The sequence below is a fragment of the Oncorhynchus kisutch genome, unplaced genomic scaffold (assembly GCF_002021735.2).
Source record: "Oncorhynchus kisutch isolate 150728-3 unplaced genomic scaffold, Okis_V2 scaffold1233, whole genome shotgun sequence".
Taxonomy (NCBI): Eukaryota; Metazoa; Chordata; class Actinopteri; order Salmoniformes; family Salmonidae; genus Oncorhynchus; species Oncorhynchus kisutch.
Genome location: NW_022263178.1, coordinates 20,924 through 45,593, shown reverse-complemented (window position 1 = coordinate 45,593; position 24,670 = coordinate 20,924). Strand labels below are relative to the sequence as shown.

Sequence of the window (24,670 nt, the reverse complement as noted above, 5' to 3'; positions counted from 1 at the left end):
ACACTAACTAGGGTCAGTTAAAGAAAATGTTATGTTTACATTTTTTCCCCCAGCAATTGTCAATGATCAACAATCCTGCCGAACAGAGAGTGTATGCTCCACCAAGAAGAAACCAAGGAAGCGTTCGCTCATTTCCAGGATGTTTTCAGCTATAGGCAAAGCCTTGTCCAGTCCCTTTACTTCCTGCTATAAAAAGAAGAGCACCTAATCTATATTTCAAAATAAATATTTGAAATTAACATAATTGCATTAATTCTTCATGTTGAGTGTTTTTCATTATATATTATTGGATGATATAAAGTGTAGTAGTAGTAGTAGTAGTAGAAGTTGTATAGTTGACTATATTACTTTTACTTTTAAGATACATAAAAAAATAATAAGAATAGTGTGCACTTCTATGTACAGTTGAAGTCTGATGTTTACATAGACCTTAACCAAATACATTTAAACTCAGTTTTTCACAATTCCTGACATTTAATCCTCGTAAAAAAATCCCTGTCTTAGGTCAGTTAGAATCATCACTTTATTTTAAGAATGTGAAATGTCACAATAATAGTAGAGAGAATGATTTATTTCAGCTTTTATTTCTTTCATCACATTCCCAGTGGGTCAGAAGTTTACATACACTAAATTAGTATTTGGTAGCATTGCCTTTAAATTGTTTAACTTGGGTCAAATGTTTCGGGTGGACTTCCACAAGCTTCCCACAATGCGTTGACTGAATTTTGGCCCATTCCTCCTGACAGAGCTGATGTAACTGAGTCAGGTTTGTAGGCCTCCTTGCTCGCACACGCCTTTTCAGTTCTGCCCACAAATTTTCTATAGGATTGAGATCAGGGCTTTGTGATGGCCACTCCAATACCTTGACTTTGTTGTCCTTAAGTCATTTTGCCACAACTTTGGAAGTATACTTGGGGTTATTGTCCATTTGGAATACCCACTTGCGACCAAGCCTTAACTTCCTGACTGATGTCTTGAGATGTTGCTTCAATATAGCCACATCATTTTTGTGGATATCACATCAAATAAAACTATAAATAATCTTATCTAAGTCCTTTACAATTTTAGGGGGTAAGTCAAGTGATAACGTGACATAAACCGACCTGGATAACCCTTCAGCTTTGGATAATAATACCCGACCGTATAACGAAATATCTCTCATCAACAAGAGGTTCAATTTGTTCTTTGTTTTCTCAATGGAGTTAAAGTTCAATTGTTTTTCATCCTTGCATATAACAATTTCAAGATAAGTAACCTTATCTTTAGATGGGATACCATATACAGTGGGGCAAAAAAGTATTTAGTCAGCCACCAATTGTGCAAGTTCTCCCACTTAAAAAGATGAGAGGCCTGTCAATTTCATCATAGGTACACTTCAACTATGACAGACAAAATGAGAAAAAAAATCCAGAAAATCACATTGTAGGATTTTTAATGAATTTATTAGCAAATTATGGTGGAAAATAAGTATTTGGTCACCTACAAACAAGCAAGATTTCTGGCTCTCACAGACCTGTAACTTCTTTAGGAGGCTCCTCTGTCCTCCACTCGTTACCTGTATTAATGGCACCTGTTTGAACTTGTTATCAGTATAAAAGACACCTGTCCACAACCTCAAACAGTCACACTCCAAACTCCACTATGGCCAAGACCAAAGAGCTGTCAAAGGACACCAGAAACAAAATTGTAGACCAAAGTAACAAAGCCTAACATCAGTAACACACTACGCCGCCAGGGACTCAAATCCTGCAGTGCCAGACGTGTCCCCCTGCTTAAGCCAGTACATGTCCAGGCCCATCTGAAGTTTGCTAGAGAGCATTTGGATGATCCAGAAGAAGATTGGGAGAATGGCATATGGTCAGATGAAACCTAAATAGAACTTTTTGGTAAAAACTCAACTCGTCGTGTTTGGAGGACAAAGAATGCTGAGTTGCATCCAAAGAACACCATACCTACTGTGAAGCATGGGGGTGGAAACATCATGCTTTCGGGCTGTTTTTCTGCAAAGGGACCAGGGCGACTGATCCGTGTAAAGGAAAGAATGAATGGGGCCATGTATCGTGACATTTTGAGTGAAAACCTCCTTCCATCAGAAAGGGCATTGAAGATGAAACGTGGCTGGGTCTTTCAGCATGACAATGATCCCAAACACACCGCCCGGGCAACGAAGGAGTGGCTTCGTAAGAAGCATTTCAAGGTCCTTGAGTGGCCTAGCCAGTCTCCAGATCTCAACCCCATAAAAAATCTTTGGAGGGAGTTGAAAGTCCGTGTTGCCCAGCAACAGCCCCAAAACATCACTGCTCTAGAGGATATCTGCATGGAGGAATGGGCCAAAATACCAGCTACAGTGTGTGCAAACCTTGTGAAGACTTACAGAAAACGTTTGACCTCTGTCATTGCCAACAAAGGGTATACAACAAAGTATTGAGATAAACTTTTGTTATTAACCAAATACTTATTTTCCACCATAATTTGCAAATAAATTCATAAAAAATCCTACAATGTGATTTTCTGGATTTTTCCCCCTAATTTTGTCTGTCATAGTTGAAGTGTACCTATGTTGAAAAATACAGGCCTCTCTCATCTTTTTCAGTGGGAGAACTTGCACAATTGGTGGCTGACTAATAACTTTTTTTCCCCACTGTACTTCCTGTAAAACACAATCCTTGAGTGGAAATAGACTGACTTACTGGTATTAATTTTCCAACCCCAAACTAAGGAAAAGTCTTCAATACAGGAAACTGCTTTAGAAACCTCATTCCGGTCTCTTAAAAATATTACGGATTCGCCTAGCATTAATACAAAAAACAGAAATGGACATTTACTATCACGGTGACTATATGAAGAATATTAAACTTGTATACGTTCACATGAATCAGGGTCTCACAAAAAGAATATTTCGATTTAGAGCAATAAAGAAATTGAATAAATTAACTGATCAAACTAGAAACCTTTCAATATATAAGTTTAAACATTATTTAAAAACATTTTAAATATAGTATATAGAAATGTTGTGGGACTATAGTAGATGAAGAATCAATATTTCTTTAGATTGAGTATTTATTGGGTCATTATGCTAGTGTATTATGTTTGTAATTATGTAATTATGTTTGTAATAGTGTGTTATATGTGAAAGTGTGTTTGTATTATAAATTGTATTTTAATGTTAAGGACTCTTGGAAGATTAGTTCAAATGGGGACTAAAAGAGATCCTAATAAAATCAATAAAATCAAAAATCTTACTAGTTGCAAATAAAAACAGTCCTTTGCACCACGCAAGTGGTTGACCTAAATTATATATATATTTTTATACAATTTACAAATAACATTGTACCATAAATTGGTAAAAACGAATAGCCATCAAGCTAACATTAAGAGTCATTGCGAATTTCCCTGCCATAAAATAAATATATATATAAAAGAAGTTTGGCTCACACAAACAATGCTCTTTCCTCAAGAAATATAAAGTTTTGATTCAAAAGGTAAAACAGGAAATTGACCAGATTTATAGAGAGGAAGTAGAGAAAAAGCTTAGGTTCCTGAAACAACGATATTATGAAGCAGGCTCAAAGGCAACCAAATTACTAGCATGGAGACTCAGGAAACAACAAGCACAGAATACCATTTTCAAAATAAAAGACCCCAAAACAAAAAAGATCACATGCAAATTAGATGAAATACAGAATGCATTTGAATCATATTGCAAAAATCTGTACAAGCAACCAGAGAAGGCAGATGCACAGACAATAGAGCACTTTTTGAACTCACTCGATCTCCCCTAAATTGGGACAGAGCAAAATGATAGACTAACTTCAGAAATATCCACCGAAGAAATTAATAAAGCAATATCTCAGCAAAAAGCCAACAAGTCTCCAGGCACTGATGGCTTCCCTTCAGAATGGTTCAAGATCTTCAGAGAACAATTAGCACCTCTACTTAAGGCCTGTTTTAACTGGACTCTGAGGGAGGGGGGTCTCCCACCGTCATGGAGAGAGGCCATCATATCAGTAATCCCAAAAGAGGGTAAAGATAAGAAAGAATGCAGTTCATATCGACCTATCGCAATTCTTAACACAGATTATAAACTATATGCATCAATAATAGACAAAAGAATGGAGAACATAATCCCAGAATTGATTGACGGAGATCAAACTGGTTTCATACAAAATAGGCAGAAACAGGACAATATAAGGAGAACACTACATGTCATGGACCACATTACTCAGAATTTTATTTATTTTATTTATTTTACCTTTATTTAACCAGGTAGGCAAGTTGAGAACAAGTTCTCATTTACAATTGCGACCTGGCCAAGATAAAGCAAAGCAGTTCGACAGATAAAACGACACAGAGTTACACATGGAGTAAAAACAAACATACAGTCAATAATGCAGTATAAACAAGTCTATATACAATGTGAGCAAATGAGGTGAGAAGGGAGGTAAAGGCAAAAAAGGCCATGATGGCAAAGTAAATACAATATAGCAAGTAAAATACTGGAATGGTAGTTTTGCAATGGAAGAATGTGCAAAGTAGAAATAAAAAATAATGGGGTGCAAAGGAGCAAAATAAATAAATAAATTAAAATTAAATACAGTTGGGAAAGAGGTAGTTGTTTGGGCTAAATTATAGGTGGGCTATGTACAGGTGCAGTAATCTGTGAGCTGCTCTGACAGTTGGTGCTTAAAGCTAGTGAGGGAGATAAGTGTTTCCAGTTTCAGAGATTTTTGTAGTTCGTTCCAGTCATTGGCAGCAGAGAACTGGAAGGAGAGGCGGCCAAAGAAAGAATTGGTTTTGGGGTTGACTAGAGAGATATACCTGCTGGAGCGTGTGCTACAGGTGGGAGATGCTATGGTGACCAGCGAGCTGAGATAAGGGGGGACTTTACCTAGCAGGGTCTTGTAGATGACATGGAGCCAGTGGGTTTGGCGACGAGTATGAAGCGAGGGCCAGCCAACGAGAGCGTACAGGTCGCAATGGTGGGTAGTATATGGGGCTTTGGTGATAAAACGGATTGCACTGTGATAGACTGCATCCAATTTGTTGAGTAGGGTATTGGAGGCTATTTTGTAAATGACATCGCCAAAGTCGAGGATTGGTAGGATGGTCAGTTTTACAAGGGTATGTTTGGCAGCATGAGTGAAGGATGCTTTGTTGCGAAATAGGAAGCCAATTCTAGATTTAACTTTGGATTGGAGATGTTTGATATGGGTCTGGAAGGAGAGTTTACAGTCTAACCAGACACCTAAGTATTTGTAGTTGTCCACGTATTCTAAGTCAGAGCCGTCCAGAGTAGTGATGTTGGACAGGCGGGTAGGTGCAGGTAGCGATCGGTTGAAGAGCATGCATTTAGTTTTACTTGTATTTAAGAGCAATTGGAGGCCACGGAAGGAGAGTTGTATGGCATTGAAGCTTGCCTGGAGGGTTGTTAACACAGTGTCCAAAGAAGCGCCGGAAGTATACAGAATGGTGTCGTCTGCGTAGAGGTGGATCAGGGACTCACCAGCAGCAAGAGCGACCTCATTGATGTATACAGAGAAGAGAGTCGGTCCAAGAATTGAACCCTGTGGCACCCCCATAGAGACTGCCAGAGGTCCGGACAGCAGACCCTCCGATTTGACACACTGAACTCTATCAGAGAAGTAGTTGGTGAACCAGGCGAGGCAATCATTTGAGAAACCAAGGCTGTCGAGTCTGCCGATGAGGATATGGTGATTGACAGAGTCGAAAGCCTTGGCCAGATCAATGAATACGGCTGCACAGTAATGTTTCTTATCGATGGCGGTTAAGATATCGTTTAGGACCTTGAGCGTGGCTGAGGTGCACCCATGACCAGCTCTGAAACCAGATTGCATAGCAGAGAAGGTATGGTGAGATTCGAAATGGTCGGTAATCTGTTTGTTGACTTGGCTTTCGAAGACCTTAGAAAGGCACGGTAGGATAGATATAGGTCTGTAGCAGTTTGGGTCAAGAGTGTCCCCCCCTTTGAAGAGGGGGATGACCGCAGCTGCTTTCCAATCTTTGGGAATCTCAGACGACACGAAAGAGAGGTTGAACAGGCTAGTAATAGGGGTGGCAACAATTTCGGCAGATAATTTTTAGAAAGAAAGGGTCCAGATTGTCTAGCCCGGCTGATTTGTAGGGGTCCAGATTTTGCAGCTCTTTCAGAACATCAGCTGAATGGATTTGGGAGAAGGAGAAATGGGGAAGGCTTGGGCGAGTTGCTGTTGGGGGTGCAGTGCTGTTGTCCGGGGTAGGAGTAGCCAGGTGTAAAGCATGGCCAGCCGTAGAAAAATGCTTATTGAAATTCTCAATTATGGTGGATTTATCAGTGGTGACAGTGTTTCCTATCTTCAGTGCAGTGGGCAGCTGGGAGGAGGTGTTCTTATTCTCCATGGACTTTACAGTGTCCCAGAACTTTTTTGAGTTAGTGTTGCAGGAAGCAAATTTCTGCTTGAAAAAGCTAGCCTTGGCTTTTCTAACTGCCTGTGTATAATGATTTCTAGCTTCCCTGAACAGCTGCATATCACGGGGGCTGTTCGATGCTAATGCAGAACGCCATAGGATGTTTTTGTGTTGGTTAAGGGCAGTCAGGTCTGGGGAGAACCAAGGGCTATATCTGTTCCTGGTTCTAAATTTCTTGAATGGGGCATGTTTATTTAAGATGGTTAGGAAGGCATTTTTTTAAAATATCCAGGCATCCTCTACTGACGGGATGAGATCAATATCCTTCCAGGATACCCCGGCCAGGTCGATTAGAAAGGCCTGCTCGCAGAAGTGTTTCAGGGAGCGTTTTACAGTGATGAGTGGAGGTCGTTTGACCGCTGACCCATTACGGATGCAGGCAATGAGGCAGTGATCGCTGAGATCTTGGTTGAAGACAGCAGAGGTGTATTTAGAGGGGAAGTTGGTTAGGATGATATCTATGAGGGTGCCCGTGTTTAAGGTTTTGGGGAGGTACCTGGTAGGTTCATTGATTATTTGTGTGAGATTGAGGGCATCAAGTTTAGATTGTAGGATGGCTGGGGTGTTAAGCATGTTCCAGTTTAGGTCGCCTAGCAGCACGAACTCTGAAGATAGATGGGGGGCAATCAGTTCACATATGGTGTCCAGAGCACAGCTGGGGGCAGAGGGTGGTCTATAGCAGGCGGCAACGATGAGAGACTTGTTTTTAGAGAGGTGGATTTTTAAAAGTAGAAGTTCAAATTGTTTGGGTACAGACCTGGATAGTAGAACAGAACTCTGCAGGCTATCTTTGCAGTAGATTGCAACACCGCCCCCTTTGGCAGTTCTATCTTGTCTGAAAATGTTGTAGTTTGGAATTAAAATGTCTGAGTTTTTGGTGGTCTTCCTAAGCCAGGATTCAGACACAGCTAGAACATCCGGGTTGGCAGAGTGTGCTAAAGCAGTGAATAGAACAAACTTAGGGAGGAGGCTTCTAATGTTAACATGCATGAAACCAAGGCTATTACGGTTACAGAAGTCGTCAAAAGAGAGCGCCTGGGGAATAGGAGTGGAGCTAGGCACTGCAGGGCCTGGATTCACCTCTACATCGCCAGAGGAACATAGGAGGAGTAGAATAAGGGTACGGCTAAAAGCTATGAGAATTGGTCGTCTAGAACGTCTGGAACATAGAGTAAAAGGAGGTTTCTGGGGGCGATAAAATAGCATCAAGGTATAATGTACAGACAAATGTATGGTAGGATGTGAATACAGTGGAGGTAAACCTAGGTATTGAGTGATGAAGAGAGAGATATTGTCTCTAGAAACATCGTTGAAACCAGGAGATGTCATTGCATGTGTGGGTGGTGGAACTAATAGGTTGGATAAGGTATAGTGAGCAGGACTAGAGGCTCTACAGTGAAATAAGCCAATAAACACTAACCAGAACAGAAATGGACAAGACATATTGACATTAAGGAGAGGCATGCTTAGTCGAGTGATCAAAAGGGTCCGGTGAGTGGAGAGGTTGGTTGGTGATTTAGACAGCTAGCCAGGGCATCGGTAGCAAGCTAGCATAGGATGGAGGTCTGTTGTTAGCCACCTCTTGCGTTCCGTCAGTAGATTAGTGGGGTTCCGTGTGGTAGAGGGGATTAATCCAAATCACACAACAACAACAAAAATAAAAACAATAGATATAGTTATAGAGGCCCAAGAAGAAAACATAATAATAATAATAAAAAAAATAAAAAAAATATATATATAAATAAGACAAGTGCAATATTAATCAGCCTAGATGCAGAAAAAGCATTTGATTCAGTGGGATGGGATTACCTATTCTACGTTATGGAAAGATTTGGTTTCAACAAAGAAGTGATACAGTGCATCAAAACACTGTATTCATGTCCGACCGCTAGAATAAAGATAAATGGACATTTGACACGAACGATAAAATTAGAGCGAGGGGCAAGACAAGGCTGTAATCTATCACCCACGCTCTTCTCATTGTACCTAGAACCATTAGCACAGGCAATAAGACAGGACCCAACCTTAGAGGGAATAACAATAAGAGGCAGTGAACATAAGATATGCATGTATGCTGATGACGTTCTGTTATTCCTTAAAGACCCAGGCTCAAGTGTACCTAGATTGATGGATGTTTTACAACATTTGGAACATATTCAGGGTATGTGCTTAACGTACACAAGACCCAAGCCCTAGTATATAATTATACCCCACAGGAAGATCTGAAGAGTAGGTATAACTTCACCTGGACCTATTCATCCATTATATATCTGGGAGTAAATTTACCAAAAGATATACCCAAACTTTATTGTATGAATTACGATCACATTAACAAGAAAATATATGATGACCTAGACAGGTGGAATTCACTTCCCTTAGATCTTAGTAGTACAATTGAAACAATCAAAATGAACATCCTGCCGAGGTTACTGTATTTGTTCCAATCACTGCCCATAGAAATCCCACCTAAACAGTTTAGGGAATGGGATAAACGGAACAGTAAGAGACCAAGAACTAGATATACAACATTACAGTTACCAAAAACTGTGGGGGTATGGCCTTACCAAACCTAAAAGATTATTATGTGTCAGCCCAATTGAGACCCCTGGTGTGTTGGTGCAATTCAGAATACGAATCCAAATGGAAAGACATCGAGACTACGCTGACAGAGATACCCATACAGTCAGTACTGGGAAATAAGGAGATGGTAAAAGAAATATACAATAGACAAAATCAGTGGATTAATTTCTCTCTGAAGACATGGTTTAGGGTAGTTAAGCAAAATCATTTAGACAGAGAGATCAAACTGCTGAGTTGGCCCGCATACGACCCCAGCTTCATCCCTGCAACTCAGGACAGCAGGTTTAAACAATGGACGCAGAAAGGCATCATGTCATTCAGTACAATTATAAGGAATGGGAACCTAGATAACTTCCAGGACCTAAGTAAAAAACATGGCTTGGATAAACAAGATTTTTACAGATACCTACAAGTACGACACTATTTCGTAAGGGAGATAAAAGTGACTGACCCTCGAGCACCTCCAAAATTAATCCAAGTATTCACTAACGCATAAAACTATTTCAAATCTCTACTTGGGTATTCAATCCTCAAAGAAACATTCTACAAACTATTTTAAAAAGAAATGGGAGGAGGAACTTAACATTGAAATAACTGATGAAACATGGTTGAATATATTAGAGACTCAACAAAGCTCCACCAACTCAAGGTCATGGAGAGAATTCTGTTGGAAGAATGTTATACGTTTCTTCATAACACCTAAACTGAAATCAAAACAGACTGGCTCACAACACCCTTGTTGGAGAGAATGCGGTCTATTGAGGGCGGACCACTCTCATATCTTTTGGACTTGCCCCGCAATCGAAACTTACTGGGGAGAAATAAGATCTAACATTGGAAAAATAATGGAATTTGACATAGAACAAACATTGATTTCTTTGTACATGGGTGAAATACCTGATAACTTACACAATAGAGAAAAGTACCTCTTGAAGGTCCAACTGGCAGCCAGTAAAAAATCACTAGGAAATGGCTACAAAAAGACCCTCCCACAGTGACACAATGGATAGACATTGTACAAGAAATACACCGTATGACCTTTGCCTTAAGAACTCAACAGGAGACAGGTCAAGAATACTGGGAAAAATGGGTTTCGTACTTGGAAAAGGACATTCAAAGATGTCAATGTAACTAATATGATGGTATGATGATGAAGGTATGAAGTGCACTGTAACTGACAGATCTTTTCTTGTTGTTGTTCTTTTATTTGGCTTTATTTGTACATTCTTTGTGTTCCTACAATAAAAACTAAGTATAAAAAAAAAGAATACAAAAATAATTCCTTCCTTGCTTAAGTTGCATTTACATTTAATTTCAAATCCAATGCATCCAAAGTGTACATTAGTCTTTTCTGGTTCATAACATATTTTTTGGTCCCTTTCAGATCACAGCCATGTCAACAGTGGGCGTCAGGCTTGTAAGAGACATGTGAGATATCTGTGAGATTCAGTGAACAAGGCTGGAAGGTGAGATTCTATCTCTCTTAACTACTCATTGTACTGAATAAATAATCATGAGCTAACATTGTACTACGTTATCTGCTGTAACACACAGTTAGTATTTTTAGGGAAGCAAGGCATTTGTGTAGGATGTGCATTGTAGAGTATGTTCTTTGCATTCTTTATCATGTATTTCTCATTGAAAGAGTCTGTTCTAGTCATTCATCTTGTCTTTTGATTTCTATGGTATTTCTCTCCATTATGACTGGGTATTGGCTCCTACGGGTTACTCTGCCTTCTACTGTGATGGAGAATGCCTCTACCCTCTGTGTTCCTGCATAAACTCCACCACCCACACTATGATCCAACTAATGGTCAGTATGCACTACTACACCCTCTCACATGAACACTAACAAATCAAATCAAATGTATTTGTCACATACACATGGTTAGCAGATGTTAATGCGTGTGTAGCGAAATGCTTGTGCTTCTAGTTCCGACAATGCAGTAATAACCAACGAGTAATCTAACCTAACAATTCCAAAACTACTACCTTATACACACAAGTGTAAAGGGATAAGAATGTGTACATAAAGATATATGAATGAGTGATGGTACAGAACGGCATAGGCAAGATGCAGTAGATGGTATCGAGTACAGTATATATATATATATGAGATGAGTAATGTAGGGTATGTAAACAAAGTGGCATAGTTTAAAGTGGCTAGTGATACATGTATTACATAAAGATGCAGTAGATGATATAGAGTACAGTATATACATATACATATGAGATGAGTAATGTAGGGTATGTAAACATTATATTAAGTAGCATTGTTTAAAGTGGCTAGTGATATATTTTCCATCAATTCCCATTATTAAAGTGGCTGGAGTTGAGTCAGTGTGTTGGCAGCAGCCAATCAATGTTAGTGGTGGCTGTTTAACAGTCTGATTTACTGGTTTCAGTGGGAAAGATGGTAAATGGTTCAGACATTAATGGCAAATATAAAAAAACGAAGATACCCAAGTTACCGGAGTCTACAATGGCAGACTGTTAATGTAGGGATAGTGAGAAGTAACATTCAAGACTGAAGCAATTATCCCCTCTAGTGGTATACTTCATACTGTACCAGGTTACTACACACACTGATAATACAAAACATTGAGGACACCTGCTCTTTCCATGACATAGACTGACCAAGTGAAAGCTATGACCCCTTATTGATGTCACTTGTTGAATCCACTTCAGTGGATGAAGGGGAGTTAAAGAAATATTTTAAAACCTTGAGAGAATTGAGACACGGATTGTGTGTGTCATTCAGAGGGTGATTTGGCAAGAGAAAAGATTTAACTGCCTTTGAACGGGGTATGTTAGTAGGTGCCAGGCGCACCGGGTTAAGTGTGTCAAGCACTGCAACACTGCTGTTTTTTTCATGATCAACAGTTTCCCATGTGTATCAAGAATGGTCCACCACCCAAAGGACGTCCAGCCAACTTGACACAACATGGGCAGCACCCTTGTGGAACACTTAGGGCAGCTTGTAGAGTCCATGCCCAGACGAAATGAGGCTGTTCTGAGGGAAAAAGGTTGTGCAACTCAATATTAAGAAGATGTTCCTAATGTTTTGTGCACTCAGTGTATGTCATCCTACATGTTTTTAAATAGTACATTATCACATATCACAGTACAAAACCATATAAGTGAGGGCCTGTAGTATCTGTAAATCAACTAAAAATAGTTTTTTATTTCCATATGCAGATAATAAAGCATCATTGTTCATGTAATATTCTAATATTAGGAAGAGGAAATGTTTTTGAACTACAACTTATTTTATTTTAAAAATGTCAAATTCAGTGCAAAGTAATGTAGTGCATTGGTGTCTAGATCCCTGTTGGGTGGCAAAGTGTCACAATAATCCTGTGGGGAGAGAAAACAAGAGAATACATTAAATTAATGGGTGTTAACTAATCAGGGTTCAACAAAGCACTTCAAGTCCTCAATTCCTTCAAAAGAGAGAGAGAAGGAGAAAGGAGTATGGTCCCTGCAGTAGGACTACATGCTGGCCATGAGGTTCTCCAAGTGGTACTCCAGGAGGCTGGAGAGCTCAGTGACCAGAGACTCTGGGTTAAAGTACCAGGCCAGCTGCTGGCCAAACATGTCATCTAGCAGAGCCATCAGCCCGCCCTGTAGAGAACACCACACAACACATAGAAAATGGCTCTGAGGTACTAGCTTATCAAGAGGAGAGAGACAATTAGAAATACTCCCCCTAAAATGGCATTGGGACCTGGTTAACCATGGATAAGGAAGTAAACAGGAAGTAACCTCTTGACTCTTACATTGAGCAGCAGCAGGTATCTGTCAGCCTCTGGCTCCATGTTGGCAGCAGTGGGCAGGAAGGAGTACAGGAGAGCGTACAGACGCTCCACGAACCCACCAGGGTGCTAAAGGAAACAAAGGAGGAGAAAAGAGGAGAGAAGAGAAGAGGAATTTAAGTGAAACTGCTAATAGAGAGAGATCAAAACATGCACCAGTGATGGGAGACGAGCCTCAGGGCGATGTCCTCCACTCTCTTGGTGGTAAGGTAGAGGCTGTGAAAGGGAGGGAATGGAGCATGTCAACCATTAGAGTCAATGGGGGATAACAGCATTATGACCACTATCCTTCCGCATCTGACAAGCTCAGACTACACAGACATTTAGAGGAACTCACTTTAGCAGAGGAACCTCCCTCTCCTCAGGCAGCAGGTCCTCCTCCCAGCCCTACGACAACAAAACAAGCATTCAAAATCAGTGACCAGTGCAATGACATAACAAACAATCGGTCAATGGAAGGATCTTAATGCTCCTAGTCAATAGTATGTGTGTGTAACGTCTGACCTCATACCAGTTGTGACCCTCAGGCTCTGAGAACAACACATTAAGAACATCTTCCTATTGAGTTCCCCCCCCCTTGGTGGTGGACCATTGTTGATACTCAGGGAAAAGTGTTGAGTGTGAAAAACCCAACAGCATGGCAGTTCTTGACACAAAATTCTACCATACTCTGTTCAAAGGGACTTCAATATTTGGTCTAGCCCATTCACCCTCTGAATGACACACATACACAATCCATGTCTCAATTGTCTCAAGCCTTACAATATTTTTTTTTACCTGTCTCCTCCTCTTTATCTATACTAATTTAAGTGGATTTAACTAGTGACATCCATAAGGGATTATAGCGTTAACCTGGATTCACCTACTCATTTAAGGGTTTTTCTTTATTTTTACAATTGTTTACATTTTAGAATAATAGTGAAGACATCAAAACTATGAAATAACACAATTGGAATCACGTAGTAAGAAAAAAGTGTTAAACAAATCAAAATATATTTTATATTTGAGAATCTTTGAAGTAGCCATCCTTTTCCTTGACCACTTTGCACACTCTTGGCATTCTCTCCAACCTTTTCATGAGGTAGTCACCTGGAATGTTTTTCAATTAACAGGTGTACCTTCTTAAAAGTTAATTTGTGGAATTTCTTTCCTTCTTAGAGCGTTTGAACCAACAGGTTGTGTTGTGACAAGGTAGGGATGGTTTTCAGAAGATATCCCTATTTGGTAAAAGACCACGTCCATTTTATGCCATGAACCGCTCAAATAAGCAAAGAGAAACAACATTGTTACTTAAGTCATGAAGGTGAGTCAATACGGAATATTTCAAGAACTTTGAAAGATTCTTCTAGTGCAGTCGCAAAAACCATGAACCGCTATGATGAAACTGGCTCTCATGAGGAAGACCCAGAGTTACCTTTGCTGCAGAGGATAAGTTCAGTAGAGTGAACTGCACCTCAGATTGGAGCCCAAATACATTCTTCACAGAGTTCAAGAAACACACACATCTCAACATGCACTGTTCAGAGGAGACTGCATGAATCAGGACTTCATGGTCGAATTGCTCCATTGAAACCACTACTAAAGGACGGACTCCAATAATAAGAAGAGACTTGGTTGGACCAAGAAACACGAGCAATGGACCTTAGACTGGTGGAAATCTGTCCTTTGGTCTGATGAGTCCAAATTGGAGATATTTGCCTTTCAATGTGTGTGTAAAGACTCCAGGGTGTTTACTTGGGTCTACTCTTCATTATAAAACTATTTGTTGAATGGTTTAAAATCCATCAGAAGCTGAATAAGTCTTGATGGGGACAGAGCTTGTTTTGACAAGGAAAGTGAAAAGGACTGAGGGAAAGTAAAATGGAAAATACATGGAAGAACCTCAAAGAACATTACATTTTCAAGATCGTGTAACATCAAACATAACATCAAAATGCATCTTATATTCCTGCCCTTACAGAAAAACCACATGATTTCAACTGACATTTTATGTGAAATCATGTGAAAACATGTTTTGGAACACAACGTGATCACATTTTCACATGTGTCGTTTAATGTAATCACATGTTGCTTTACATGTTATCACATTATCTTCACATAAGATTACATTAAAACATGTTTTTGGAACACTTCCCGTGTTCACATGTGAAATTCATGTGTTTTTTGCGTAAACACCCTGCAGTTCCACACTCAAGGTTCTTAATAATGCTTTAAATGCACATGTATGATTGTGCATGTGTAATGGGTTGAAAACAAAGTAACTAAAAACAGACACCCATTTATTATTTATCCCCCCTAATTGTTTCTGTATTTGTCTTAATGAATCTTAATGGGATTTTCTACATACTTTATCGTCAGCAGTCCATCAGGCCAATAGATGGCGCTGTTGCACTGTTGTAGCAGGAGAAACATTAAGTTCTGGTCAAGTGCTCACCATCTGCAGAATAAGGACCAGAACTTTACAGAGGTAAACTGTGTCAGTTCTTTTACTATTACAGGTATGTAACAGCACTTCAAACGTTCAAATATATACACAATATGTAATAACATGCTATTTAACAACTTTGTCAAGATATTATCACGTTAGGAAAGGTTTTGTTTTGGCTTTGTGTCGAACTGAGTGAGAGAAGAACGTGATTTACATTGAGTGGGAGTATATGTTAGCTTGATGCTAGCTGAGGTAAAAAAACAAACATTTACGAGTCACATAGACTATGTTTACTGAGTAGCTGACTTGTACTGGATATAGTCTAGGATATTTTTTTATCAAGAATCCATTTGTTAGGGATTTCTGAGTTGGTTTTACATGTCATTAGTTGTTTTGGGTAAAAGGTGGAAGTTTAGTCGTGTTTCTTATACCAATCACATCGTCTCAGATCTCCACAAGTACATAGGGATTAGTTGTCCATTTGGGATAGGACTGCAGGCCATCTATCCCACCTCACACCTTTACACACCTGGTTATCCATCCTTCTAGCTCTATAGGCCACAGTAGCATAGGTTACAGGTTTGTAGTCAAGCCACAGATTTCAGGTGAGATCCCATGATACACTCAACAATACAACAACACGATTCTCATGAATAACCATTAAGCCATTTTCTAAGATTTCCCCCATTTTGACATGTGGAAACCTGTTGTCACTCTTACCCTGAGGGATAGCTCCAGACACTTTTTTGGTCCTATCTGAGGCATTTTTAAATTCATGTCAAAATGGCCATATTCTGAAGACACTCTTAAAGTCTGCAGGGTAATCGAACTGGCCACATCTAAAGTCAAGCCACAGGTCACAGGTGAGCTGCCTTGTTAAACCCTAAAAATAAATAATAACACGATTGCGTTGAAAATACCCATTAAGCCATTTGTTAAGATTTCCCCCATGTGGACCTGTTGTCACTCTTACCCTGATGATTGCTGATATTTACAGACACTTTTTCGGTCTTATCTGAGGAATTTTATCATTTATATCAGAATGGCCATATTCTAAGGCCAGTTTAGCGTTCATTCAATGACGATTTACTACTCTTTTCCATTGAAGGCCATATTGAGGTTAAATCAATGACTGGAGTTTTTCATTGATAAAAACAAATGACTATTGAAAGTGCAAGTCGGTATCGTGCATAAATTTACTGGTCTCTGTGGTGATTGCGTTGCTGTGCCTAGTTCTACTTTTACCCCATACTCTTTAACCCGATACCCAGGTACTGTGCTGTAGTCAGGATGGCCGGGCGGTCTAAGGCGCTGCGTTCAGGTCGCAGTCTCCCATGGAGGCGTGGGTTCAAATCCCACTTCTGACAGTTGTTTAGTGCCTCTCAGGAGTCATGCTGCTTAGCAGTAATAATAAGATGATGAAATAACAATTTATAATAAACACTCTCAAATGAAAACCTTCTGGAGCTGACCAAAGATCAAGGAAATTAGAAAACATCTGTACTTAATAATGAATGAGGGGAACAATTCATTTCATTGCATTATAATGAGTTAATGAGTTACTGCATTGTCTTTCAGTTGTAAAATTATCACTTTCTGTAGGCTATGCCTGGTGGCCCATTCACTGCTGACAAGACTGTTGTCGTGGCCGAGTGGTTAAGGCGATGGACTAGAAATCCATTAGGATCTTCCTGCGCAGGTTCGAATCCTGCCGACAACGAAGTTGAATTTTCTTGACCCCTCCAGGTTGAAGTTTAGTCGTGTTTCTTATACCAATCATATCCTCTCAGATCTCCACAAGTACATAGGGATTAGTTGTCCATTTGGGATAGGATCCCACCTCACACCTTTACACACCTGGTTATCCATCCTTCTAGCTCTATAGGCCACAGTAGCATAGGTTACAGGTTTGTAGTCAAGCCACAGATTTCAGGTGAGATCCCATGATACACTCACGATTCTCACGATTCTCATGAATAACCATTAAGCCATTTTCTAAGATTTCCCCCATTTTGACATGTGGAAACCTGTTGTCACTCTTACCCTGAGGGATAGCTCCAGACACTTTTTTGGTCCTATCTGAGGCATTTTTAAATTCATGTCAAAATGGCCATATTCTGAAGACACTCTTAAAGTCTGCAGGGTAATCGAACTGGCCACATCTAAAGTCAAGCCACAGGTCACAGGTGAGCTACCTTGTTAAACCCTAAAAATAAATAATAACACGATTGCGTTGAAAATACCCATTAAGCCATTTGTTAAGATTTCCCCCATGTGGACCTGTTGTCACTCTTACCCTGATGATTGCTGATATTTACAGACACTTTTTCGGTCTTATCTGAGGAATTTTATCATTTATATCAGAATGGCCATATTCTAAGGCCAGTTTAGCGTTCATTCAATGACGATTTACTACTCTTTTCCATTGAAGGCCATATTGAGGTTAAATCAATGACTGGAGTTTTTCATTGATAAAAACAAATGACTATTGAAAGTGCAAGTCGGTCTCTGTGGTGATTGCGTTGCTGTGCCTATTTCTATTTTTACCCCATACTCTTTAACCCGATACCCAGGTACTGTGCTGTAGTCAGGATGGCCGAGCGGTCTAAGGCGCTGCGTTCAGGTCGCAGTCTCCCATGGAGGCGTGCGTTCAAATCCCACTTTTGACAGTTGTTTAGTGCATCTCAGGAGTCATGCTGCTTAGCAGTAATAATAAGATGATGAAATAACAATTTATAATAAACACTCTCAAATGAAAACCTTCTGGAGCTGACCAAAGATCAAGGAAATTAGAAAACATCTTTACTTAATAATGAATGAGTGGAACAATTCATTTTATTGCATTATAATGAGTTAATGAGTTACTGCATTGTCTTTCAGTTGTAAAATTATCACTTTCTGTAGGCTATGCCTGGTGGCCCATTCACTGCTGACAAGACTGTTGTCGTGGCCGAGTGGTTAAGGCGATGGACTAGAAATCCATTAGGATCTTCCTGCGCAGGTTCGAATCCTGCCGACAACGAAGTTGAATTTTCTTGACCCCTCCAGGTTGAAGTTTAGTTGTGTTTCTTATACCAATCATATCCTCTCAGATCTCCACAAGTACATAGGGATTAGTTGTCCATTTGGGATAGGATCTCACCTCACACCTTTACACACCTGGTTATCCATCCTTCTAGCTCTATAGGCCACAGTAGCATAGGTTACAGGTTTGTAGTCAAGCCACAGATTTCAGGTGAGATCCCATGATACACTCACGATTCTCACGATTCTCATGAATAACCATTAAGCCTTTTTCTAAGATTTCCCCCATTTTGACATGTGGAAACCTGTTGTCACTCTTACCCTGACGGACAGCTCCAGACACTTTTTTGGTCCTATCTGAGGCATTTTTAAATTCATGTCAAAATGGCCATATTCTGAAGACACTCTTAAAGTCTGCAGGGTAATCGAACTGGCCACATCTAAAGTCAAGCCACAGGTCACAGGTGAGCTACCTTGTTAAACCCTAAAAATAAATAATAACACGATTGCGTTGAAAATACCCATTAAGCCATTTGTTAAGATTTCCCCCATGTGGACCTGTTGTCACTCTTACCCTGATGATTGCTGATATTTACAGACACTTTTTCGGTCTTATCTGAGGAATTTTATCATTTATATCAGAATGGCCATATTCTAAGGCCAGTTTAGCGTTCATTCAATGACGATTTACTACTCTTTTCCATTGAAGGCCATATTGAGGTTAAATCAATGACTGGAGTTTTTCATTGATAAAAACAAATGACTATTGAAAGTGCAAGTCGGTCTCTGTGGTGATTGCGTTGCTGTGCCTATTTCTATTTTTACCCCATACTCTTTAACCCGATACCCAGGTACTGTGCTGTAGTCAGGATGGCCGAGCGGTCTAAGGCGCTGCGTTCAGGTCGCAGTCTCCCATGGAGGCGTGGGTTCAAATCCCACTTCTGACAGTTGTTTAGTGCATCTCAGGAGTCATGCTGCTTAGCAGTAATAATAAGATGATGAAATAACAATTTATAATAAACACTCTCAAATGAAAACCTTCTGGAGCTGACCAAAGATCAAGGAAATTAGAAAACATCTGTACTTAATAATGAATGAGGGGAACAATTCATTTTATTGCATTATAATGAGTTAATGAGTTACTGCATTGTCTTTCAGTTGTAAAATTATCACTTTCTGTAGGCTATGCCTGGTGGCCCATTCACTGCTGACAAGACTGTTGTCGTGGCCGAGTGGTTAAGGCGATGGACTAGAAATCCATTAGGATCTTCCTGCGCAGGTTCGAATCCTGCCGACAACGAAATTGAATTTTCTTGACCCCTCCGGAGGTTGAAGTTTAGTCGTGTTTCTTATACCAATCATATCCTCTCAGATCTCCACAAGTACATAGGGATTAGTTGTCCATTTGGGATAGGATCCCACATCACACCTTTACACACCTGGTTATCCATCCTTCTAGCTCTATAGGCCACAGTAGCATAGGTTACAGGTTTGTAGTCAAGCCACAGATTTCAGGTGAGATCCCATGATACACTCTACAAAAAAACAACACGATTCTCATGAATAACCATTAAGCCATTTTCTAAGATTTCCCCCATTTTGACATGTGGAAACCTGTTGTCACTCTTACCCTGAGGGATAGCTCCAGACACTTTTTTGGTCCTATCTGAGGCATTTTTAAATTCATGTCAAAATGGCCATATTCTGAAGACACTCTTAAAGTCTGCAGGGTAATCGAACTGGCCACATCTAAAGTCAAGCCACAGGTCCCAGGTGAGCTGCCTTGTTAAACCCTAAAAATAAATAATAACACGATTGCGTTGAAAATACCCATTAAGCCATTTGTTAAGATTTCCCCCATGTGGACCTGTTGTCACTCTTACCCTGATGATTGCTGATATTTACAGACACTTTTTCGGTCTTATCTGAGGAATTTTATCATTTATATCAGAATGGCCATATTCTAAGGCCAGTTTAGCGTTCATTCAATGACGATTTACTACTCTTTTCCATTGAAGGCCATATTGAGGTTAAATCAATGACTGGAGTTTTTCATTGATAAAAACAAATGACTATTGAAAGTGCAAGTCGGTATCGTGCATAAATTTACTGGTCTCTGTGGTGATTGCGTTGCTGTGCCTATTTCTACTTTTACCCCATACTCTTTAACCCGATACCCAGGTACTGTGCTGTAGTCAGGATGTCCGAGCGGTCTAAGGCGCTGCGTTCAGGTCGCAGTCTCCCATGGAGGCGTGGGTTCAAATCCCACTTCTGACAGTTGTTTAGTGCCTCTCAGGAGTCATGCTGCTTAGCAGTAATAATAAGATGATGAAATAACAATTTATAATAAACACTCTCAAATGAAAACCTTCTGGAGCTGACCGAAGATCAAGGAAATTAGAAAACATCTGTACTTAATAATGAATGAGGGGAACAATTCCTTTTATTGCATTATAATGAGTTAATGAGTTACTGCATTGTTTTTCAGTTGTAAAATTATCACTTTCTGTAGGCTATGCCTGGTGGCCCATTCACTGCTGACAAGACTGTTGTCGTGGCCGAGTGGTTAAGGCGATGGACTAGAAATCCATTAGGATCTTCCTGCGCAGGTTCGAATCCTGCCGACAACGAAGTTGAATTTTCTTGACCCCTCCAGGTTGAAGTTTAGTCGTGTTTCTTATACCAATCATATCCTCTCAGATCTCCACAAGTACATAGGGATTAGTTGTCCATTTGGGATAGGATCCCACCTCACACCTTTACACACCTGGTTATCCATCCTTCTAGCTCTATAGGCCACAGTAGCATAGGTTACAGGTTTGTAGTCAAGCCACAGATTTCAGGTCAGATCCCATGATACACTCAACAATACAACAACACGATTCTCATGAATAACCATTAAGCCATTTTCTAAGATTTCCCCCATTTTGACATGTGGAAACCTGTTGTCACTCTTACCCTGACGGATAGCTCCAGACACTTTTTTGGTCCTATCTGAGGCATTTTTTAATTCATGTCAAAATGGCCATATTCTGAAGACACTCTTAAAGTCTGCAGGGTAATCGAACTGGCCACATCTAAAGTCAAGCCACAGGTCACAGGTGAGCTGCCTTGTTAAACCCTAAAAATAAATAATAACACGATTGCGTTGAAAATACCCATTAAGCCATTTGTTAAGATTTCCCCCATGTGGACCTGTTGTCACTCTTACCCTGATGATTGCTGATATTTACAGACACTTTTTCGGTCTTATCTGAGGAATTTTATCATTTATATCAGAATGGCCATATTCTAAGGCCAGTTTAGCGTTCATTCAATGACGATTTACTACTCTTTTCCATTGAAGGCCATATTGAGGTTAAATCAATGACTGGAGTTTTTCATTGATAAAAACAAATGACTATTGAAAGTGCAAGTCGGTCTCTGTGGTGATTGCGTTGCTGTGCCTATTTCTATTTTTACCCCATACTCTTTAACCCGATACCCAGGTACTGTGCTGTAGTCAGGATGGCCGAGCGGTCTAAGGCGCTGCGTTCAGGTCGCAGTCTCCCATGGAGGCGTGCGTTCAAATCCCACTTTTGACAGTTGTTTAGTGCATCTCAGGAGTCATGCTGCTTAGCAGTAATAAAAAGATGATGAAATAACAATTTATAATAAACACTCTCAAATGAAAACCTTCTGGAGCTGACCAAAGATCAAGGAAATTAGAAAACATCTGTACTTAATAATGAATGAGTGGAACAATTCATTTTATTGCATTATAATGAGTTAATGAGTTACTGCATTGTCTTTCAGTTGTAAAATTATCACTTTCTGTAGGCTATGCCTGGTGGCCCATTCACTGCTGACAAGAATGTTGTCGTGGCCGAGTGGTTAAGGCGATGGACTAGAAATCCATTAGGATCTTCCTGCGCAGGTTCGAATCCTGCCGACAACGAAATTGAATTTTCTTGACCCCTCCGGAGGTTGAAGTTTAGTCGTGTTTCTTATACCAATCATATCCTCTCAGATCTCCACAAGTACATAGGGATTAGTTGTCCATTTTGGATAGGATCCCACCTCACACCTTTACACACCTGGTTATCCATCCTTCTAGCTCTATAGGCCACAGTAGCATAGGTTACAGGTTTGTAGTCAAGCCACAGATTTCAGGTGAGATCCCATGATACACTCTACAAAAAAACAACACGATTCTCATGAATACCCCCCTCATTCAAGTCTCCAAGGTGGCATAGCAGTTCAGACGTCTTTTGTCCTCGTCTTGTCGTGTCCTGTATATATATATATTTACAACTTTTTCACATACATTTTATTTTTATTTTCCATCAACTCATCTTCAAAACACTCTCCTGCAACCCGCCTCACCAATGTATATTTATAAAAAAGTATTATTTACCTCAGATCTGTAATCCTCCAAGAAGCTAGCCAGAAACTCCAAGAAGCTAGCCTGAAACTAGCCAGAAGCTAATCCAGAAGCTAGTTCAGAAGCTAGTTAGCTCCTTTACTGGCAAATCGTTAATATTCAGCTAACCACGGTTTGTGGTCATCAGCTATCCTTTAGCTCGAAAATCTATCGCCAGTTCTGTACGGCGCAGCGCGGCTCGGAACGGAACATACCGGACCAATTTTTCTCTCCATGTCCCTGGACATTCATACCCGGATCTCACAGCTAGCTAGCTGCTATCCGTGTGACCATCGGAGCTAGCAAGCTCCGTCAATCACTCCTGAGTTCCATCAATCACACCTGGGCTGCAGTCACCTATCCGGACCCGTTTTACTGCCTTCGCGGAGCCCCACCGGGCCTTCACAACTGGACTGCCGACGTTATCTACCCGAAGGAGTTATTCGGCCGGCTCCTCCGTCGCGACGTTACCTGAACGCCCATCTGCGGCCTGCTAACCGTTAGCTGTCTTACCGGCTGCTATCTGAATAGACAATCGGACAATTTTTTTATTATTATTTTTTTTTTAATTATTTTTTTAATTATTATTATTATATTTTCTTCTTGGGCCTCTATAACTATATCTATTGTTTTTATTTTTGTTGTTGTTGTGTGATTTGGATTAATCCCCTCTACCACACGGAACCCCACTAATCTACTGACGGAACGTAAGGGGTGGCTAACAGACCTCCATCCTATGCTAGCTTGCTACCGATGCCCTGGCTAGCTGTCTAAATCACCAACCAACCTCTCCACTCACCGGACCCTTTTGATCACTCGACTAAGCATGCCTATCCTTAATGTCAATATGTCTTGTCCATTTCTGTTCTGGTTAGTGTTTATTGGCTTATTTCACTGTAGAGCCTCTAGTCCTGCTCACTATACCTTATCCAACCTATTAGTTCCACCACCCACACATGCAATGACATCTCCTGGTTTCAACGATGTTTCTAGAGACAATATCTCTCTCTTCATCACTCAATACCTAGGTTTACCTCCACTGTATTCACATCCTGCCATACATTTGTCTGTACATTATACCTTGATGCTATTTTATCGCCCCCAGAAACCTCCTTTTACTCTATGTTCCAGACGTTCTAGACGACCAATTCTCATAGCTTTTAGCCGTACCCTTATTCTACTCCTCCTATGTTCCTCTGGCGATGTAGAGGTGAATCCAGGCCCTGCAGTGCCTAGCTCCACTCCTATTCCCCAGGCGCTCTCTTTTGACGACTTCTGTAACCGTAATAGCCTTGGTTTCATGCATGTTAACATTAGAAGCCTCCTCCCTAAGTTTGTTCTATTCACTGCTTTAGCACACTCTGCCAACCCGGATGTTCTAGCTGTGTCTGAATCCTGGCTTAGGAAGACCACCAAAAATTCTGAAGTTTTAATTCCAAACTACAACATTTTCAGACAAGATAGAACTGCCAAAGGGGGCGGTGTTGCAATCTACTGCAAAGATAGCCTGCAGAGTTCTGTCCTACTATCCAGGTCTGTACCCAAACAATTTGAACTTCTACTTTTAAAAATCCACCTCTCTAAAAACAAGTCTCTCACCGTTGCCGCCTGCTATAGACCACCCTCTGCCCCCAGCTGTGCTCTGGACACCATATGTGAACTGATTGCCCCCCATCTATCTTCAGAGTTCGTGCTGCTAGGCGACCTAAACTGGAACATGCTTAACACCCCAGCCATCCTACAATCTAAACTTGATGCCCTCAATCTCACACAAATAATCAATGAACCTACCAGGTACCTCCCCAAAACCTTAAACACGGGCACCCTCATAGATATCATCCTAACCAACTTCCCCTCTAAATACACCTCTGCTGTCTTCAACCAAGATCTCAGCGATCACTGCCTCATTGCCTGCATCCGTAATGGGTCAGCGGTCAAACGACCTCCACTCATCAC

The 24,670-nt window shown here is 40.4% G+C and overlaps 10 non-coding genes across 10 annotated transcripts; all 10 read left to right on the top strand.

The window, feature by feature from the left end:
• The first annotated feature begins 16,572 nt into the window (after window positions 1-16,572).
• On the top strand, window positions 16,573-16,655 carry trnal-cag (transfer RNA leucine (anticodon CAG)). Its single transcript has one exon. It is a non-coding gene; the product is annotated as a tRNA-Leu (tRNA).
• Window positions 16,656-16,926: 271 nt separating this feature from the next.
• trnas-aga (transfer RNA serine (anticodon AGA)) lies at window positions 16,927-17,008 on the top strand. Its single transcript has one exon. It is a non-coding gene; the product is annotated as a tRNA-Ser (tRNA).
• Window positions 17,009-17,874: 866 nt separating this feature from the next.
• Window positions 17,875-17,957, top strand: trnal-cag (transfer RNA leucine (anticodon CAG)). The gene has a single exon. It is a non-coding gene; the product is annotated as a tRNA-Leu (tRNA).
• Window positions 17,958-18,228: 271 nt separating this feature from the next.
• trnas-aga (transfer RNA serine (anticodon AGA)) lies at window positions 18,229-18,310 on the top strand. Its single transcript has one exon. It is a non-coding gene; the product is annotated as a tRNA-Ser (tRNA).
• Window positions 18,311-19,176: 866 nt separating this feature from the next.
• On the top strand, window positions 19,177-19,259 carry trnal-cag (transfer RNA leucine (anticodon CAG)). The gene has a single exon. It is a non-coding gene; the product is annotated as a tRNA-Leu (tRNA).
• A 271-nt stretch (window positions 19,260-19,530) lies between these two features.
• Window positions 19,531-19,612, top strand: trnas-aga (transfer RNA serine (anticodon AGA)). The gene has a single exon. It is a non-coding gene; the product is annotated as a tRNA-Ser (tRNA).
• Window positions 19,613-20,506: 894 nt separating this feature from the next.
• On the top strand, window positions 20,507-20,589 carry trnal-cag (transfer RNA leucine (anticodon CAG)). Its single transcript has one exon. It is a non-coding gene; the product is annotated as a tRNA-Leu (tRNA).
• A 271-nt stretch (window positions 20,590-20,860) lies between these two features.
• trnas-aga (transfer RNA serine (anticodon AGA)) lies at window positions 20,861-20,942 on the top strand. Its single transcript has one exon. It is a non-coding gene; the product is annotated as a tRNA-Ser (tRNA).
• Window positions 20,943-21,813: 871 nt separating this feature from the next.
• On the top strand, window positions 21,814-21,896 carry trnal-cag (transfer RNA leucine (anticodon CAG)). Its single transcript has one exon. It is a non-coding gene; the product is annotated as a tRNA-Leu (tRNA).
• A 271-nt stretch (window positions 21,897-22,167) lies between these two features.
• trnas-aga (transfer RNA serine (anticodon AGA)) lies at window positions 22,168-22,249 on the top strand. Its single transcript has one exon. It is a non-coding gene; the product is annotated as a tRNA-Ser (tRNA).
• Window positions 22,250-24,670: the final 2,421 nt, after the last annotated feature.